The sequence below is a fragment of the Macrobrachium rosenbergii genome, chromosome 4 (assembly GCF_040412425.1).
Source record: "Macrobrachium rosenbergii isolate ZJJX-2024 chromosome 4, ASM4041242v1, whole genome shotgun sequence".
Classification (NCBI taxonomy): domain Eukaryota; kingdom Metazoa; phylum Arthropoda; class Malacostraca; order Decapoda; family Palaemonidae; genus Macrobrachium; species Macrobrachium rosenbergii.
The window spans coordinates 7,210,870-7,220,000 of record NC_089744.1 but is presented as its reverse complement, the minus strand read 5'-3'; positions in this window follow the sequence as shown (position 1 = coordinate 7,220,000).

Genomic DNA, 9,131 nt, shown 5'->3' with positions numbered 1-9,131 from the left:
TTGAGCTTATCTTAAATGTAGCAACTAGCGTGAATTTGTATACAGAACAAATATTCAAAAGCTTTGGATGCTCGTATCGATCACAAGGACGATTTCGTTACTTCATGGTACTGTTCGAAATGTATCGAGATGGAACGATGAGGTCAAATACTAATATTCACGTTCTAGGAAAATGTTTTACTCCCATGAAAACAAAATGTTATGGGGGTGTGAAACGAACTTTTTCTTAAAACAGAGAAAGATGCAGCCTATTGGCAAGCAATTGATCACTATGCTTGGAAAATGGCAACATTTGAACAACTGATTGCAATCCGGCTATATTGCAGGGGGGTCATAAATTGCCCGAATAGTAAGGCTAAGCCTTGGGTGGTTTTTGGGGTGAAACGGACTTTTCCTTAAAACTGAGAGAAATGCAGTGTATTGGCAAGCAATTGATCACTATGTATGGAAAATGACCACATTTGGTCAGTTGATTGCAATCCGACCATATTGCATTGGGTCATAAAATGCTGAATAGTAAGGCCCTGGGTGGATTTTGGGGGTGAAACGGACTTTTCCTTCAAACTGAGAAAATGCAGCCTATTGGCAAGCAATCCATCACTATGCATGAAAAATGGCCACATTTAGACAAATGATTGCAATCCGGCCATATATATATATATATATATATATATATATATATATATATATATATATATATATATATATATATATATATATATATATATATATAGTGCAGCTTTGGTAAACTGTATCATCTATAAGGGTAAAATACAATGAGAAGGAACAAGGTCTTAAGGCCTTACTTTAGAGGGATTCTGGAGAGAAACTCTCGGGATAACTAAATTATTTGTATTTACAATACACAATCAGAAGACAAGGAGGGATAAGGCAGGCCACTGGGGGGTCCTGCGGCAGCACATAAACGAATAATTGATGTTAACCGGGTGCTGGGGATTAAACTTCAATGGCACTCTTCATAAGGTTGCAATTGGAAATTCGTCAGTGTAACCGACAAACATTCAGCTGTGGTAGAAGGGTCCACAGTGGCAAGTACTCCTTCCTGCACTAGAGAAAGGCATACGATCACTTGATATATTAACTGTAATAGCAAGGATAAGAGACTAGTACTGAGGGCAACAGAAATCCTCTTTTCACAAAACACTACTGAATAAACTTGTGACACAAATTTAACATGACAGGTCAGGTCTATGTAAGAGTTCAGTTCCTTACTGTACCTTAATTCTGAAGAGATGGCTCCTGTAGTTGTACCAATGGAAAGACGGGGGGGTGGGGTTGGCACTGGGTTTAAGATACTAGGACTGAGTCATTCAGCCATAGAGGGGTGTTGGCTCTGAAGGAGCGGGCAGTCAAAGATGTGACTTGCTTGGTGGTGTTCCGGTCTCTACTGATGTCCTGCGATGGGTAGCTATTTATCAACTCCTAAGATTGCCAGCTCTTGAGCCCGAAAGGCACCCAGATGCATTCTGGGTAGTCCAACTTTCTCTTTTGGTGAATGCTGGGCAGTTAATCTGTGCCTCAAGTCATACAGGAGGTGCAGACATCTTAATCAGTGCCTTGGGTCATTCAGGTGGCCAGGCTGAGTTCAGATCAGTACCTGGAATAAGAGGTTTATCATAGTCATAGAGCTCAAGAGATGATTAGAAGCAACAAGGGACTAATAGAATGAGATCAAAGGTTATTAAGTTTGTTTATTAGGAAAGTTGCAAGTTGCCTTGGGAGTATTAACTCTTTTAGCAATATATATATATATATATATATATATATATATATATATATATATATATATATATATATATATATATATATATGTATATATATACTAATTATGTATGTATGCATGTATATATATAAATGAAATATACATACACACACATATATATCTATATATATATATATATATATATATATATATATATATATATATATATATATATATATATATATATATATATATAATGAAAATAAACTGAATGAATTAAAACAGTTAGCAATAAACACTCATGTCACACTCCTTCATGTAAGGAATGTTATTGTTGCCCTGTATATATTGACGTCATTAACCGTATTTATGAATGGAACTAAAAAATCTCCTATTGTCGATATTTACTGTATTAAATACTTTCCACGTGCCAGTTACTTAAAATTAACAGATTTGATTTATTTTTGAAAACCATTTCACTTTAGGGGTACGTGCAATTGCAATGTGTAAATATTAAAGGTATGAACATAATTAAAGTGTAAAGAAATATAAATTTAATATACATATGTTGTTTTCTCTGCCATTCCAACAAATATCCATTTGCTAAGCTCTAATTACCATGAAAATTTTGTCTTTCATTGCTAATTATTGTTCATCTCTTAAAATAATAAATGGAAAAGGTATATTTTATGATAACATACATTTAAGAAAATAAACAGATTTTATCACTTTACTCATCAAATACAGTATATAAGTAGATTTTTGGCTATTGCTCCAGATTCTTTGGATGAGAATATTGTCTAAACTCAATTAAAAATGATAACTGGCTACTCTTTTCTAATGAGACAAAACTGAAAATTAACTTTTTAAAAGTATTTCTTGCTTTGAGGTAATGTTTAAATCACCTTTATATAGTATTTTGCATATTGTGACCACAGATTACACATAAACACGAGTCATATTGGAATAAATAACTGTTTAGAGTTAGCAGGTTGATGACAGATGGCAGCATTTTCATTGAAAAAGCAGTAGGCAGAGTTAACAACGTCACCAACAACCAATGATAGGCTGACAAATTTCCCGCCTAAAAGGAATGGTACGTGTGAACAACCTCCACGTTTATGGGGTGCTGTTTGACTCTTTTCCAAAACCGTCCAGTATATCTGTGGAATCTGATTTACACACACACACACACACACACACACACACACACACACACATATATATATATATATATATATATATATATATATATATATATATATATATATATATATATATATATATATATATATATATATATATATATATATATATATTTTTCGAACCCTCATTTCTACTAGTCTCCAGTAATCGGAACGAGAGAGTAAAAGAAAAATGAGACTCCTATTTCCCACAGAAATGTATAGGTATAAAAATGATCAGACCATACTCCCTAAACGTACCGGATATATTACAAGGAGGTGACGCTAAACATAAACCTAGCAGTTCAAATACAGGGGAAATTCAACAAAAATAATATTTGGTATGGTCCGCGTGATGGGTTACCTTTGCATCGCAATCATTTCGCAATGCTAATGTTTAGTAATAGCACAAAATACCCGTAATTACAATGCTAATGTTAAAAAAGTCAGATGGTACGTTAATCCTTTCTTTCATAGAACAATAACCGATATTGAGAGTCGAATTCACTAATAAAATATTTTGAAAGGAAAATCAAATTGAATATTATAAGCATGCTGAACTTCATCATTCAAAAAAAAAAAAAAAAACATTGTGAAGTATAAAATTGTATTCACCTACTTCTTTGTCTCTTTCTGAACTCAACTTTTGTTATTCTCCTTTGAACCCCCTCTTTTTCTTTGAAAGAAAAAGAATGTGTTTAGAGTCAATGACACCAGCAAAAACACGATATATCATCTAAACTCTTGGTATATAACAAGCTTCCCAAGTTGCTAAATGCTTAGCACAAGCAGCAACTCAAACTTGATACACTGAAGGCTTCTGTACGTGAAGCCTCGTATACGTAAACCCTCGAAAGCAAAAGGTTTACAGTCTGCATTCGGGTCCACCGTAAAGCCCCTTCCCAGGTCTGGAAATGAGACTTGTCAAACGCATTCGAAATGAAGACAGTCCTTGTGCTGACTTACTCCACTTGTCTTGAGAGCGAGGGGATACGATTATCGCTCGCTGTACTCAGCATCTTATAGGCACAGACACAAACAAGGCCCGTGGAACTTTGTTTTGAAGGATGAGAAATTATGTACTTGAAGTGAGATAAATCTTAGGAAACTCTGTCCAACTTTCTCGCAGAATAGCGACCATTTGCCAAATTGCGATTCCACACAGAAAATACGGTCGCCCTTACGGCTGCGAAGTAGGAGTCAAGGATTAGGGAAATGAAGCGAGTCTGGATGGAGGCCATTACCCATTGAGCCTCTCATGTATTTCGTATAATTATTCCACTCGAAGAGGGGAGCAGGAATCTCCTTATATATTCTCTTTATACGTTTTGTTCATATCAGTAATTTTCAGTCATATCAGTCATTTCTCTTTCGTCATTCTATATAACATGTACTGCATATCAACGTTCTAAATAATCAAAGCCTTACATCAAGATACTATTGTTACTCAGACTGTGAAAAGCGGCTGGCGATTCCATGTTAACATTTCCCGTCAGGGAGAAAATAAGGGACCACATTTGCATTACGGTCCAAGCAGAAGTAATGACATTGGCGTAACTAGGGGGGGGCTGGGGTGGCATGGGGGGGGGGGGTGTTCGCCCGGGACGGCACTGTCCGGGAGGGAAGGGGGCGGGCACTCCGGCATCTTTTGAGCAGGTATGGCCTGGCATAATTCCAAATTTTCAAGCATATTTCGTATGATCGGAACACTGAACAGCGATTTTTAAATCTGCTATGTTGTTTTTGTTTTAGCTTTACGGAATAAAATAAATGATTGAGATGATGAGGCTTAAAATATTCGTTTAATTTCCACCACTTTAGTACTTTCACAGTCCGCCCCGGGCGCCACTAACGCTAGTTACGCCACTGAGTAATGGCGGTATGTAGAAAGTTTAACTGGTTACGGGAAAAGATAATTTCCTTACTAGTTTGGTTCATTTCAACCCTTGGTCGTTAACATGCAGCGTACTGAAGTTCATACTAAAGTACACCGCTATACAGTGTTTCAATCGTTATCAGTAAAATGAAATATGTTTATGAAGAAATGTATTCCACTGGGAATAAGAGAGGAAAAAGCATTTACAGTACCTAAAGTACTCGGGACACAAAAACCAGTTACATAGAGCTTAATTCTACGCTTTACCTTTAGCAAACACCGGTTCATATGACACTAGATGAATTTTCACTGATAATTACTTTCATAACTGAGAAATTATAAGTACAAAGTAATAACAACAACCTACACATCGTCTCAAAACTGTATACGATGTAACAGCGTTGGAGAGAGAGAGAGAGAGAGAGAGAGAGAGAGAGAGAGAGAGAGAGAGAGAGAGAGAGGAGAGAGAGAGGTGACAAATCAAGCGCAAATTCTATGAACAATTAAGATAAATTTATGCAAAAGACTAATTATACATGCAAAAGGCAAATTATTGTCAATAGTGACGGACAACAACAGGGACATAATTATGAGTTATTCGGAAATAATAAAAAAAAGATGAAACAGCTTATTATGATCAAATTGCACAAAGGCTTTATAATTCACAAGGTACGAATTTACAGTGACACCTGAATATTTCAGACAAGGTCCTAGAATTAGTGTTAACGAAATAACTATGTTAATATGCATGCATAAAGGCATACCAGAGTACCAGTAAATGAAGAGAGAGAGAGAGAGAGAGAGAGAGAGAGAGAGAGAGAGAGAGAGAGAGAGAGAGAGAAATAAATACAAAGATTTTTATGTAAAAATTTTCCAACATCAAAAACCATTTTTTCACAAGTTAGGCATACCATCATATTTCCTTCAAGTCTCTGCTCTGCTGTTTTCTTGATTCCTACCCAGTGATAGAAGGAGGGGGGAGGGGCGGCTCCTTCGGGGCATGGTTCTCCAGTCCGGTTACTGTCAAGGAATCCCTCTCTCAAGTTCGCCGGGAGCAGAGGCAGTCAATTTTGTATGAACTATCCCAGCTGAGGACCTTAGTCACAGCAGCGTTGAGTCAATGCATTTCATGACCTTTACGTCTAGTCAGACCCTTTGTCACGGCGTTGTAGATATTGGGTTTTGGACAGATGAACAAAATTCGTGGCGGTTCTCGTGTACGCGAATAACTGGACTCTGGGTTTCTAGAAAAGAACCCTTGAATGATCCCATATCTGTAAACTACTCCTTCGTCGATGTTAAATAATTCTATTAAGCAGGCCTTCGTACATGGTTTAACAATGGTGTTTAAGTAAGCGTGAAGGCTGATATAGTTCGGAGGCTCGAGGACATGCTGCTGATAAAGTCAGATTACGACAAAACTCTACAATCTTTAACAGTAAGGGAAGAGGAAGGTTCTAGAGTTTCTTTTTTCAGTGAAGTACGGTTTCTGAGTTCCATGGCACAAGTTACCATAGTCTCTTGCCTGTCCGAGAATTTTCCAGTGCGAGTGCTGGATGTTGACGAGTCAACAAGGATGTACGAGTTAAGTGGCATTAGTGTGGACAAAGATGACATAACATCATTTGCCAAGGATTTTACTAAAGTGCAAACACGGCGATAAATAGCTCTCTGTACACTTAAACAAGACTATGTGGTTTCATTTCAAACTCGTAATATAACCAAAACCAATGACACCAGCGGTGCATCACAAGGTGAAATCATGCAGCTCTTCACATGGGTCGGAAAATGGACTGAAATAATTTGTATCAGGCATTATGCCAAAATCATCAGTACCATCATTGTTTATGCGGAGGTCTGCTAGCAAGTTGCCTTTATTAATTTTAGTTACATGCTTGTAGGTTAAGCACTGTAAGTGTGAACTGAGGCACATACACGCTCTATGATCAAAGCATTTATCAAACGTCCTCTGTATACAGCAGTGACGAGTACCCGTACCCTATCAAAGGTGCAAGTTTCTTTTTCACCTGTAAAAGTAAACAACTTGATCTGTATTTGCGAAGGAATTCTTGTGCAGTTAAATGATATTTCTTGCTATGAAACAACATTGTTGCTGTGGGCAAAACGATAGGATGGAGGGAATATTTATTTGCCTTTGCTCTCCCTGATAAAAACGACAACGAGGAAGACTGTGAGCAGGCATGTCGTTATTGGCGGTTCCTTTGAGTCGGGGCTGGAACTTGGGGATGAGCTGGGAAGGGAGAGTGGAAACTTGCGTGTTGTAGAATACCGACGGCATTGCTGTGAAGTGAGGGCGATGCTGCTTCTTTGAAAGCCTGCCATGCGAACGCTGAGAGTAAGTTGCTTGTCAAAGGATAAAGAAAAAAGGAACTCTTTCAGCGGCACTATTTCTAAGACCTGCTACAATATATGGAAGCCTTTTTTCATCTGCTCAGTTCTGGGATTATAGCTTTCACTGTATTCAACCAGCTACGCTAAGACCTCAGCTGTTAGGCAACGGATATTGTCCCGCACTTGAGAACGTTATCAAAACGCCCCTTACCAATTGTCTCATGTTTGTCTGTAAAATGATGTCAGTTAGGCAGAATCGGTTTGCTTGAGTGAGCCATGCTGAAGGAATGTAATTGCAGCTGGGCTCGACTTTGAGTGCCCACAGTTTGATGGTCACGTCACAGGTCGCATCTCTGACGGCCAGACCTATAATCTCATTTTGCGTTTCGCCCAAGGAATTTAATAAATGGATAGATTTCACCACTCCAGGTTGGTCCGAGAGACCGTATACTGTAGCCCGAAATATGGATTGTTTGGCGAATCTGTGATCTACTTCTCGACCTGACCAACAAAGCGGGTGCATCCCCGGCTTAGGATGCTTCCTGAACTTCGAAACCTTGACTTCATCATTTAAATCGTCCACGGCATTCCCCGAAAGCCCAATATATCGTTCAAAAGAGGACTGAGGTGGTGGTTCTTCTGTCCTAATGCATTGTAATAACTGCTCAAGCTTGCTCTTCCTGAACTCATAACTCAACCTGTACCGTGGGGGGACCTTCGAGAAGTGGCACCAAGGGTACGTTTCAGTATTTGTATTTGCATGTAGTGACGCTATCACCATCTCAATATACTGCGCAAAATTTTGAGCATGGCTGACAAATAATAAGACCAATGAATAATTCTCAGATAATAGGAGTAGTAATTAAAATATTCAAATGGGTGGGAATGAACTACGAAACCCTCAGTGTGAATATAGTAAGATATCCAGATTAAAGGACTGAAATCAGAATCTCTATAAGGAACCCACGCTAAAGGGGAAACATCAAATATCTAAAACGGAATAATTGCCTATCTCGTGCAAGAGAGATAGAGAGGGATGGGCAATTATGACAGACCACTGATCACGAGAGAGAGGGAGACAGGGACTGCTGAGTGAGAGATACAGAAGGAGAAACTATATACACATGTATATTTATCTATATGTCTATATCTCTATCTATCTATTCATAGATATACTATATATATATATATATATATATATATATATATATATATATATATATATATATATATATATATATATATATATCTTTTCCTGTAATAAAAATCACTAAAAGTGACTTTTGGTAACCATTTATAGCTATATACAATTTTCGACTAAGGATTAACAATTTCCTAAATGAAGTGACAACCTCCACTGAAGTAAATGCTTGTCACTAAAAGTTAGACTTTTGGTAACCATTTAAGCTGGACCAAATGGACCTAAGGTTAACTGAAATTTAAATAATGACAACCTCCATATAAATGCTTATAAATACAGTTAGACACAAGTGGGATTGCACACCAAATGGACCACAGGTTCTCTGAAATTTCATAATCACGTATATATATTATAAATATATATACACAAGTGTATACACACACTTATATATACACACATATATATATATATATATATATATATATATATATATGTATACATACACACACACACACACACACACACATATATATATATATATATATATATATATATATATATATATATATATATATATACAGAGAGAGAGAGAGAGAGAGAGAGAGAGAGAGAGAGAGAGAGAGAGAGAGAGAGAGAGTGCGCGCTTACGAGAAAATCTAAATGTATATCTATACAAAAATAAATCGGACGGTAGATTCTGTTTTATCAACGAATATTTACATTAATTGTTAATTATTCTAAAACCTTTTTACTTTGGTTTCGTAACAAAGATTTAGGCCACCAAAATATCGCTCATGAACTCTGGTTATAAAATGCATTGATTTCAACGAAGAGGTCACAATCAATTATTCCTGA